We start from the raw sequence: 13113 nt of genomic DNA on the forward strand, positions 1-13113 counted from the left end.
CAGCCCGAACGGCTGAACAGAATTACTTGAAATTTGGCAGAGAGGTAGTCCTCAGGTCAGGGATGTGCCTTTTGCAGGTCTGGTGTCAATCTGTTCAGTAGTTCCTGAGAAAATCAAAAGTAAAATCATATATATATATGTGGGCGGAGCCTAACCACACATCTCATCCTGAGATCTGATTGGCTGTCAGCACTTCATCCAAGAAGTGTTGGCAGCCATCTTGGGACCAATATACATGATAGCACCTCATTAAAAAGCATTGCAGTTAATAGAAGGTTTTAAGACTTTAGTTACATTATAAATCATTTGTTGATGGTACCATACTCATTTTAGGAATTGTGGTATGTTCTAAGGTGATTTCACCATGTGAAAAAGCCTTCTGCTGGGATATCATGATTGAGAGAAAAATATTTTCTCATGCTTTTCCCACAGAGGTTTGGAAGGTGATCTATAAGCTAAACTGAGAGCTTATTTTCTGTAAATTCACATTATCTTTCTCAGTCAGGTGAGAATGAAGTCTGACATTCTCAGTAAAACATGTACATCCAACAAGGGCAGAGACTGTCAGTTGATTCCTTTGTGTTCTACTGCAGCTTCCCAGAGTGTTCCAAAGAACAACTAGAGCGCTAACAGTCCTACTTATGATAAACGTATGGCACACCTGAAGCCATCTTGCTTGGATTAAAGTGGTAACTCTTAAAACATTTAATTTAAAAAGGAACAAAATGAGGGGGTTCATTTTTCCATAAAAAGTATGATTAGTGCTGCAGAAAGAAAAATTAGGGCACATTTTGAGTGACTTCTCAAATCCTCTTCTATTTCATTAAAAAATTCTGACATGCAGACTGAAACATGCACTTTCAATGCCAGCAGCAAGCAGTAGCTTTACTACAGTGATCTAATGAGCAAAAAGAGTGCTAACATTCTGAATTTATGGCAAATGTGTGACACATCTGAATGCCTTCTTGATGGAATCAAAGTAAAAAACTGAAAGTATTTCCTACTGAGGAGACTGCAGTAAATGAGGAAATTAGGAAACTTCATAACAAATAAGTCTCCCAAGATGGCCACCAGAGACAAAAGAGCCCAAATGTAGCCCAAATATCACCCAGATGTAGCCCAAGTATAGCCCAATGACAGAATGTCCCAGAGTGTTCTTAAAAACAACTAGAGCGCTTACTGTCTTCATTATGACAAAAGTATGGCACACCTGAAGCCATCTTGATTGGAATAAACTGGTAACACTTAAAACATTTAATTTAAAAAGGAACACAATGAGGGGGTTCATTTTGCCATAGAAATTATGATTAATGCTGAAGAAAGAAAATGAGGGCACATTTTGAGTGACTTCTCAAATCCTCTTCTATTTCATTAAAAAATTCTGACATGCAGACTGAAACATGCACTTTTAATACCAGGAGCAGACTTCCATGGTGAACAGTAGTTTTACTACAGTGATCTAATGAGCAACTAGAGTGCTAACTTTCAGAATTTATGGCAAATGTGTGACATATCTGAATACCTTCATGATGGAATCAAGGTAAAAAACTGAAAGCATTTCCTACTGAGGAGACTGCAGTACATGAGGAAATTAGGAAACTTCATAACAAATAGACAAAAGAGCCCAAATGTAGCCCAAAATCACCCAGATGTAGCCCAAATATAGCCCAATGACAGAAGTGTGCAAAACACTTATTATTTTGTGTTTTTGCAGTGTTATATAGTGCAGACTTGTCAGGTATTGGAGTTCTTTACTTGAGCATTGGTTACATCACACAAGAACAAATTCATTTTGGTTGTAGACATGGGGAGACTAAGTGATTTGACCAGAATCGCAGAATGTCGAGCTGAAGCAGAAACTCCAACCTGGTTCCCCAGTTGCAAAGTCTGCAGTTCTGGAAGTAACACCACATTCTCTCCCCTAAGTGCAACATTTAATCAAGTGGTCAACTGGATAAAAAAACATAAAGATAACAAATAATTTAAAAGTGCTTTGTCGCTATTTGAAAACTCAGAAAATATGTCCTTATTTTGGTCTTTTAGAGCACTAACCATAATTTTGATGCCAATAAGACCCTCTCATATATGTAATTTCTAAAGGAAATGCTCTAGGTATTACAGTTTTGATTACATCAAGATGACGTCAGGCGTTCCACACTTTTGTAACAAATATAGAATGTTAGCAATCTAGTTGTTCATTAGGATACTGTTGAGAGGCAGAGGCCAGGGGCGCGGACTCTGAAAATTGAAGGCAGGTAGGAGGGTGCAAAGGCAACAATTTAACCACACTGAGCAGGCAGGAAGGGCCGTGGCAGCACAACAGACTATGGAGGGCAGTGGGAAGGGGGGCAGGGGCAACAAACCAACAATACAGGACTTGCAAGAGAGGCTGTGGCAATGTAATAGACCATTGTGGGCAGAAGGAAGAGGCAATGGTAGTACAACCATACATGCCAACAGACCCGATTCAGCCAGGAAACGTCCAATGTTTTTAAGCTCAAATGGGCTTTATTTGATCTGTCACCTGTCTACAATCTCCTCTTTTTCAACGTAACTCAAAGGGGAAAATCAATACCCCAGTTTTTTTTCAAAATCTCCCTCTTACCAAGTTCAAAATGTTCGCAAGTATGGTACATTGGATCATGGAAGGAAATGGGGTAGGGACATGGACTTGGATAACAGAGGACAGGAGGGACATGGAGAGGTGCACCAAACTGACCCTGCAGGGCAGGCATCAGGGTTTGCAGCAGCACAATACACCACACAGGGCATGCGGGACAGGAGTGCAGCACAACAATCCATAGAAAGCAAGAGGGAGGGGACAGGACCATGCACATGGACAACAGAGAACAGAGGGGCAAGAGGCAATGGTAGCTAGCTGACCATAATGGACAGCCAGGAGAGAAAGCTGCAGCATAACAGACCATAAAGGGCAGGAGGGACGGATCAGGGGCATTACAATGGAACAGACAAGCCAGGAGGGAGGGAGTAGGGGTCTGCACATGTAAACAGAGGGCTCGGAGCAAGGGGGCAGGGCAGGAGCAGCAAGATCGCCATGGAGGTCAGGCAGGATGGGCACTAGAAGCAAGACACACCATGAAGAGCAACAGTGAGACTGTGATGGCATACACACAGACCATGGAGGGAAGGTGGGAGGGGGTCAGGGGCAGCTAACTGACCAAACACGGGGAAGGTGGGAGGGGCCATGGCAGCACAGAAGACCATGCATGGCAAGTGGGAGGGTTAGTGGCAGCACAATGGCCATGATGGGCAAGAAGGAGAGTGCAGGGGCATGCACAAAGGACGATGGAGGATAGAAGGGAGGGTCAGGACCTGTGCACAGACAAGAAAGTTCAGGGGAAGGGGCCTCACAACAGACCGCATGGGGCAGGCAGGAGGAGCAGTTGCAGCACAACAGACCAGGGAGGGCAGAAGGGTGTGGCAGTACAATGGACCATGTAGGACAGGAGGAAGAGGATAGGGGCATGGCATGTGGACAGGCAGGGTGGAGGTGGCAGAGACAGGTTACAGTCATCTGACAATGCTGTGCAGGTGGGAGGGGAGTGGCAGCTCAACAGAACACTCAGAATAGATAGGAGTGGCAGGTCCATGGAACATGGTGGGCAAAAAGGATGGAGCAGGGGCATGCACAAAGACATCGGAGGGCAGGGGGAAGGAGAATAGGGGCAGCAAGCTAAGCACAGAGTTTAAGCAGGAGGTCAATGATGGGGCATAGAATAGGGCAATGGAGGGCAGGAGGAGTGGACTGGTGCATCATACTAAATTGAGGGCAGTGGCAGCACATCAGACCATGCATGGCAGGAGGGAGGAGGCTAGTCCATGGATTCACACAACAGAGGATAGGGAGGAGGGGGATGGGGCAGCAAGCTAACTGTTCAGAGAAGGCGGGTATTAGGAACTTTATTGTTTTTAAGTCGTGTGTCTGTGCGAACTACTTAAAATATGAACAAGTATGCAGCATAATCTCACTTTTATTCAGGAAGAAGAGGACGTTTGTGACTGACTCCAGGCTCACTTGGCAGAAACACCCCCTGACCCTCCACCCCCTATCGCAAAATGTAATGCCCGTGAAAAGGGTAGGTGAACACAGTGTTATATAGAACATAGTCCTGAGAGCACGATTGAAAATGAAAACTAGATATAGTGTATGGTATAAACTATGCACCAAAAAGTGTGATATAAGATGAAACAGGCGTGAAATATAATATGCAATACATTGTGCGCAATGACAGATTCATTGGAGAGCGCGAGATAGCACAGGCACTAGCGCGTGCTATGCGATATGCGCCTTGGAGTGTAATATGCACAGGGCAGTGTTGTGTAACCTAACTAGTCTCAAAAGTTGTATATAAAATATGTGCTGGGGAGTGTAACGTTGCATATGCACAGTGACAAAGATATGGATCCCAGATTGTAATATGTATGGCATAGCACTGTGCGTTATAACATAGGCATCGAGGAAGGCACGTTAGATGGGGCAATATAACCCGTGCGAAGACAAGTGTGGCATGACATATTCACGGGGTGGTGTTACAGTGCACATGGGCTAGAGAGTGTCATAGCATATGCACTAGCTGGTGGAATACAACACAGAGGTTTGTGGCACTCGGCAGGCAATGGTGGGTGTAACACAGCATTGGGCTCTGCCAGGAGCGCGCTGTGACTCTCAAGTGATGTTCGTCCCCTTTCCAGAGAGTAAAATAAAAAGTATTACACATCCGGCAGTGGATGTGTGTTTTATTAACCGTGAGGGGGGTTTCTTGCATAGTTTTGGTCGAATTTTTGTCGTATCCCCTTTGAATGGCTCGGTGTGCATGTGTATTAAATGTGCCCGTCAATAGCTACCCATGTTTGTATAAATAAACGACAAGGGTGTCTACCGGGATTAGGCACGGTAGGGCATCAGACATGTCAGAGCTTCACAAGTGGTGTAAATACATTCCACGTGGATTCATTGTATGCATAGTTGCCTTTTAATGAATATCGCGCAAATCGTCATGGTGATGGGTACGTACGGTTTGTCCAGCATGTCCTAGGTGTGTCTATAAATATATATTTTTTTAAAATAATAAAAAACAGTGGCCGGCCCTGGGGATTGGGGTAAAAGAAATATAATTAGGAGACAGGCCCTGGGGGATGGGGTCATCAGGGCCAATAAATTAGAATAAGAAGGGGAACCACACAGCCCCCCTTCTTAAAAAATTAAAATAAATTAAAGACTGGCATTGTGCCGGAGGCCACGCCCCCTCCTTGCAGCACTCTGCAAACACGCCACCTGGCGAGTTGTAAGTTGGGGAATTAATTCCTCTTCAATACTGAGGGTCCCTGAGGGCCAACTAGCCCAACAGGCATCTCCAGTATGCGCCAGGGAGCTGCGCTGCAGACAGGTGTTCTGAGGCCAAGCCCCTTTTTACACCTCTCTGCAACGCAGCTCTGTGGCGCTTACTGGAGGTACCTAGTGGTCTAGTTTGCCCCTAGGGACCCTTAGGATTCAAGGGGACTTAATCTCTCAACTTAGAACAGCCACAGGGCGCGTTTACACAGTGGTGAAGGGAGGGGACGGGGCCTGAGGTGACGTGTGCAAACACGCACTATGGCACGTTTTAAATTGGGGATATAATTTCCCTTCAATACTGAGGGCCCCTGGGGGCTAACTAGCCCACCAAGTGCTTCCAGTAAGCGCCACTGAGCTGCATTGCAGAGAGGTGGTCCAGGCCGTGCCACCTTTTACACCTCTCTGCAACGCAGCTCTGTGGCACTTACTGGAGGTACCTAGTGGGCTAGTTGGACCCTAGGGACCCTCAGGATTCAAATGAACTTAATCTCCCAACTAAAAATGGACACAGGGTGTGTTTACACAGTGGTGAAGGGAGGGGACGGGGCCTGAGTTAACGTGTGCAAAAACGCCCTGTGGCCTGTTTTAAGAGGTAGTTTTAATCCCCCTGTCCTATTATATACTAGGGGCTTACAGAGGAGGTCATGCTAATCACAGGGGGACCCCAACGCATAATGTTCCCTAGTGTATGTAGGTGTTTTCACTGTATTCTAAGTGTCTTAACATAGCACTGGCTCTAGGACTGGTTAGTCAGACTCCGTTACCACCAGTATCCGTCTGAAAAAGTTGAGGGTACAGGATGATTTTGCAACAAGGCTTCTTTCTGCTCTTCTTTTTGTTCTTTCTGCACGTTATCCTTCTTCCTGCACTTTTCTTCGTCTTTGAGGACTCCTGTTGCTTCTTTCTGCACTTCTTTTTTTTCTTTCTGTGCATTTTTTCTTCTTTCTTCACATGTCCTATCTCTGTAGGCATAGTTAGAAATTAGCATTTAAAAAACCTTTGAAATTCACATAAAAAACCATAGGTTTCAGGCACGTTATAGTTAGGAATTAGCATTTAAAAAACCTCAGAAATTCACTGAAAAAACCATAGGTTTCAGGGGTGCTATAGTTAGCTGGACTTTTCACTTGTACAAAACCATTGAAATTCCCCCGTTATAGTTAGTTCAGCTAACTATAACTCGCGCGCCCGCAATGCACTGCTGATGACGTCACATATTACATCACTCATGACATGGTCAGTGACATCACTCATGACATCACTGATGACATCTCAAATGACATCACTGATGACAGCACCTGTTTATAGTATCTGTGCGTTCTTTATATGATGGGCATTTTCATGACATGTGTGAGATGTGGGACAGCTTTATGTGACGAACAGCGAAAAGAATGGGATATATGAAATCTGAGGGAATTAAATAAACAACTATTACCAAGAGATGGTAATATCAAATATGAATATAGATCTCATATATCTTTTAAACTGTTTTAAACGGGGAAACCATCTGGTATCTTTTTTAAGGGGAAGGAATATATCCTTTGCACAATTTTGCACTATTTGCACAAACTCTGAGTGGTTTTTTAATTTTAGATACAACAATGGGATTATTGGCTTACAATGATGGCCCACTTGGGCTTTATTTTTCATTTGATAAAAAAGAAAAAGATTGATTGTTATTTGTGGAAGTGTTAGCAACATATTGACCCAGAATTCACTAAAATGGAATGTGAACAATTTAGGGAGTTCTATTGAGATACCTAAAAAATGTCGCAAACGAAAATCTATATTTGTTGTTATAAATAACAATAACAAATATTAACTAACACAGGAAAATCTGTTTTTATATATATTCAGGTTTTTATAGATTTATATATTTTTGTATATATTTATATTATATATTTATACATTGATGGATCTTTGTGATTTAATGTTTACATGATGACATGTTTTAGTATTTTTTCTATGTCTATGTAGTTGCAATAACACCTGAAAGCCATTTCCTGTTTACTACTTTAAATACCACTCTTTCCGTTAGCAATGTGTCATGTGATCAAGACCTGAGTGGGGGTCGAAACGCGTTATGACGGACTGGCTGGGCAACTAAATAAAGCACTTTGATTGGCACAAATCTTCTGGGTCCGCTTTTCGTCTCTATGTCCAAGCGAGGCACTGGCAGCGGCGTTTTGCATATATATATATATATATATATATATACACATATAGATATACATATACATATTCCATGTTATAGTTAGTTCAGGTAACTATAACTTGCGCGCCCATAATAAACTGCTGATGACGTCACATATTACATCACTCATGACATGGTCAGTGACATCACTCATGACATCAATGATGACATCTGAAATGACACATTGTGGATTGCGGTCGCGCAAGTTATAGTTACCTGATCTAACTAGAACGTGGAATTTCATTGGTTTTTTACGAGTGAAATGTACAGCTAACTATAACTTGTGTGAAACCTATGGTTTTTTAAGTGAATTTGCAAGGTTTTTTAAATGCGAATTCCTAACTATAACGTGTGTGAAACCTATGGTTTTTTCAGTGAATTTGTACGTTTTTTTAAATGCTAAGTTATGTATTTCTTATTAAAATTTTTTTCTGGTTTTTCACCGTGCACACACCCTGCGCGCACGGTGCGCTTCGCGCACCGTGCGCGTACTGTGGGTACTCGGTGCGCTTCGCGCACCGAGCGCCCACGTTGCGCATTTCGTGCCGTGCACGCCTCGCCATTTTTTTACAAAATATCAATTGTTTTTTTCTCCCTTGGGGGTCCTTACATTTATATATTAAATGTGATTCTTAATTCTTTTTTTTTTTTTTTACCATACGCGTACGGTAAGCTTACCGTAAGCGCACTCCGCGATTTTTTTAAAAAAATTATTACATTTATTTTTCGTACTTTTTGGTCCTTCGTGGACCCCCTGACAAACGCTAGGGGTTCTGCAACTCTCTTCGTTGCCCCCTTTTCACGTTATCCACCTTTGTTTTTCAGAGCGAGAGACAGAAAATGGCGGCCGACACTTTCTGATTTCGACCGATTCGAATGTTTACAGTCATGTAACCACCAATCAGAATTGAGCTCGCGCACGGCACCGTACGCGTACGGTAAGCTTACCGTAAGCGCACGGAGCGCGCTTACAGATATATATATTGATTTAAATGCTATTTTCTCAGGACCTACTGAACAGATTTACACCAGACCTGCAAAAGGCACATCCCTGACCTGAGGACTACCTCTCTGCCCAATTTCAAGTAATTCTGTTCAGCCGTTCGGGCTGTAGCTCGGACTAAAGGTCCTATGGGAAAATGCATGGGGAAAACGCGTTTTGGGACCCCCCTTTTTTCTCAGCCCCCGCTTGACGAATCCCCCCGAGACTTTCAGGGTAGGAGCGGAGCGTAGCGCCCCACCTATTTTGAAAAATTCGCGAGGATTCGTCAACCGGCGCCAAAGTTATTCCAAATAGAATGTTGCGGATTTCCTATGGAAACACGGTCCTAACTATAACTATCTACTGGCGACCGCCAGTAGATTATATATATATATATAATGCGTATTTTGAATGTTGATGGTTATCACATGGCCACAAACTAAAATGATGAAGTCTGAGCCCTGATGAAGGAAGTCTCAAGCAGTGGCAAATCCGAAACGCGCGTCAGCGCTTTCACTTTTGTTGTCTTAATTGTTTTTTGTATAATGTTTATTGTTGGTTAGGTAGTTTCTTAGTTTCTCATTGTTGTATTAATATCATTTAGTCTTGGTCTATGTGTCAGTTAGTTGGTCATTTGTATAGCTTTGTCAATTTTTTCAGGGTTCTTCTGTCTCGTTATCTGTTATCTGTATACATGAATGTTGTTATTTATTATGTGTGTACATTTATGTATCAAAAATATTTATGCATACCATATGTTTTTGGATTTATTTAAAAAAAGAAATTATATAAAAAATCAATGAACTATGAAAATATGATGAATAAATAACTGTGACATTAGTTTCTCTGTGGGTGACATTTTTATATTTGAAGTTATTGCCCATCTAAATTGCTTGTAGTGGGGGTATTTGCTCATGTTTCTCATTGAATTTTCCCTGGATTGGAATTTCCCCCAGAACTAGTGTTCTCAGGGTCCCTCTTCTGTTTTTTTGTCATCTGGTAACCTTAATCTGGGGACATCAGGGGATGTGTCCCTGGAACTGCTGTTGGTTCTTGCTGAAGCCGCAATTTAGTATGACAGAAGCGCTCGAAGAGTCCCTTCTGTAGTACTGTGTGCAAACCTCTGTTGCAGCAAATGTCCATTCAAGAGAGGATGTCAACATGCAGATGAAGGCATTTAAACCTTCCTAGAGGAACCATAGGTACTTGTTTTCTGACACCACTTGTAGCTGTGTGAGGCCCACCAAAGCGCCCTTCTCAAGAAGCCATACACAATAGAGCACCAGGATCCCACAGTGCTCAATGACTGTCTGCATGGGCTAGCAAGGAATGATGGTGCTTGCATGAGACTGCTCAATTTTGAGGCACATGCTTTTAGTTTGTGCTCCTCATTGTGTGTGCACGTGCTCTGCTGCATATTTAATGTATTTCTATTTTTGGAATGTTTAAAAACAGATTATACAGTATGGGCACCCCTCCTTGTAGAAAGGTGTTAGACAGTATAGTCATGTGAATCAGCATTCTTGTAACCTGTGTAATGTAGCAAGGTTGCAGGTGCTCAGCAGTAAAGCTCAGAGCTGCAATGGGAAGTGAAAGGGTAGATACTTCCTCAAATGGACCAAGAATGTATCAGAACCCCTTTCAGAGGGCCACGGAGCACCTAGAGATTACTGGGCTCAACTGTTGGGGTTGAAGCCTTTTACTCCTTATGCCCCGGGGTCAGACCTACTATGAATCCTGAGCAACTGGGCCACATACCCCTTCTGCACTTGACTGTCATTAGTAGCTATGGTCGAGCAGTCCAAGCCTCCCTCTGGGGAAAGTGTGAATACATGTCAGTGAACATGACTCATAACTCATAACTCAAAGAGCACACAGCACTTTCAATTAATTAATGTCCAGTCAAATACTTATTTTTATAAAAAAGGAAGTATTTTTATTTCTAACTCTACGCATGAAAAGCAATGCTATGATATATATAAACAATAACACATTTCCCCTTGAGGTCGGGCTCCAGTGTTTCGCTACAAAATCCCAGTCCCACATGCTCTTTGTAATGTGGTAGGGGTTATTCCCCATTCACTGGTGGCCGTACCCATGAAATGCTCACTAGTAGGCCTTAACTCAGGAGTACTCTCTGACTTTAAGCAAAATTGTCAAAAGTGTCTTGGCGCCGTAGCGCCCTTAGTAGCGAGTCCCCTGGGGCCGTAACCAGTCTTACCCGCTACAGCAGTGAGGAGGCTTACAGTGTACCATTGAGTGCCCGACCAAAGGCACTCACAATGCTCTGGTCCAGTTTGGAGAGTCAGCTGTACGCAGGCTCTGTCCTGAGCATACACAGCCGGTTCCAGCAGCCATCAGAAGTGCTTTGGTGCTCCTCCTACATGCTAAGTCTTGTGCTCCTCAATGGAGGAGTGATGTGATGTGGCGATGCACCCGGGGCATACTCCATTGTTCATGGGGGCAACTCAGCCTCAGTCCTCAATGCTTTATGGTGGTCGAAGGGTCATGGCTCACAGATCTTTGGTGACAGCCCAATCCTCCTAACAACGTCAGTATTGGCAGCCCCTCCTGACATACTGCGGGCTCCTTCCTTTCTCTCTCTCCGGCCATATTGGCGGTGCAGCACTGCACTAAAGCATCTCCCAGTGTCAGGATGGTGGCCGCCAAGAAGACAAAAAAGTCCCTTGAGTCCATCAATTCGAGACTCCAACTGGTAATGAAAAGTGGCAAGTATGTGCTGGGATACAAACAAACACTGAAAATGATTCTCCAGGGGAAAGCTAAACTGGTTATCCTTGCCAACAACTGCCCTGAGATTGAGTATTATGCCATGTTGGCAAAGACTGGTGTTCAAAACTATAGTGGGAACAGCATTGAACTGGGCACTGCTTGTGGTAAATACTACAGAGTATGCAATCATTAATCCAGGTGATTCCGATATCATTAGAAGCATGCCACAGCAGACTGGCGAAAAGTAAATCCTGTGCGTCTTTTGCTCTGAATAAAACTGGTTGCCTTAACATTAACGGACATGGGACCGTCTCCACAACACAGTAGTCTGTACCACGATGGCCCCTCCTGACATACAGGGTTGTCACTCAGCTACGCACATGCTTTAGCCGTTTATATCCAACAACAACTTTCATAGCAGCCCCATCTGGCATATTGGGTCACCGCAATCGGCACCGCTCAGTCTTACCTTGACTCACACGGCACTCAGCTCATGGCTATCTTCAAGGTAGCCCTCTCCTGGCATACGGGGTCACTGACTGGAATCTGCACATGAGCAACAACCAGATCGGCACAGCAGCTGTCTCCTCATACCTTGCACCTTGTGTCCACTTACCTGGGCTCCCTATTTGGCATAGCTCCCTTCAACACTCTCTTGTTCCTCACAGGGCACAGTGGTCTTGGCAAGCATGCAGGTGCTGGTGCTCCAGAGCAGGTGGTATTGGTTTTCCTGGATGATGTCCCTTCACCCAGCTGGGAGACTAGCATGCCTTGGCTGACAGTTCTGGTCACAGGCAGAAGTCTTGCAGAGCTTCCGTTGCTCACACAGCCTGTCTGGCTGCTTGGCAGATGACACATTTTAGGGTCTAAACCTCCCCTTCTTATAGTCCATTTCCAGACACCAATTGTGATTTAGGGTCTGAGTCTTTGAAGTTTTATGTTTGGGTTCTGTTTCTTCTGAAGTGCACATTTTTCTTCTTTCTTCTTCCTCTTGAAAGGCTGTCTGTCACAGCGGGAGAGACTCCGAAGCTGATAGTCCCACAACATAGACCATGAGAGTGACTAGAGTTCACACCAGGATGTCAGGCACAGTGATATGTGCATCAAAAGGTTAATCCAAAGCCCCCAGCCCTACTCTTTATGATTCCCATATCAGCCCCTGTGATCTCTCACTGAATCAAAGTGGACCCTTTGAAGTGTACAGGGTGGAGTCTCTTTATCCCTTCTCTAGTGTTTCCCACACAGTTCACAGAAATGCAGCAATACATAAATCTGTCCAGAGGGATTTCTCTACTTGAGTATTCACCAACCAAACCTGGGCTTCCCAACATGGAATGTAGGGCCCTACATGTAATGTGCCATTGCAGGTGCACTCGCACTGAAATTAAATTTGGATTTAGAACGCACGCTAATACCCGGAGGTGTCTAGGTACAGCGGCTCCCCATGATGTACTAACCAGAAAGGGTATTTATGATGCTGCAACGGGCTAGTTGTTAAAGAGCTGAGTTTTTAAAAGTTTACGAAATGGCAGTAAGTTGTTTTCTGCCTTGAGTGCCAGTGGGAGGCAGTTCCACAATCTAGCTGTGCCTGAAATAAAACTCCCCCCCCCCCCCCCCCCCCCAAGTGGCCGTTTTGGCCCTGGGGATTTTCAGATTTACAGAGGTCGCAGTGCGAAGCTGCCTCTCTAGAATATATCACTTGAACTTGTTTGCAAAATAGTCGGGGCCAAGGCCATGTAGTGCTTTAAAGGCAATACTGAGGGTCTTGAATTCTATCCTTCTTTTAACTGGTAGCCAGTGTAAAATTGGGAGGGCATGGGCCACTTATTGACGTTTCAGGATGGCAAG

General features: G+C 43.9%; 1 pseudogene; it reads left to right on the forward strand.

Annotated features, from left to right (window-relative positions):
• The first annotated feature begins 11145 nt into the window (after nucleotides 1–11145).
• On the forward strand, nucleotides 11146–11513 carry LOC146855564 (large ribosomal subunit protein eL30 pseudogene; annotated as a pseudogene).
• The last annotated feature ends 1600 nt before the right edge of the window (nucleotides 11514–13113 follow it).

The sequence above is a fragment of the Triturus cristatus genome, chromosome 4_1, assembly GCF_964204655.1.
Source record: "Triturus cristatus chromosome 4_1, aTriCri1.1, whole genome shotgun sequence".
NCBI lineage: Eukaryota > Metazoa > Chordata > Amphibia > Caudata > Salamandridae > Triturus > Triturus cristatus.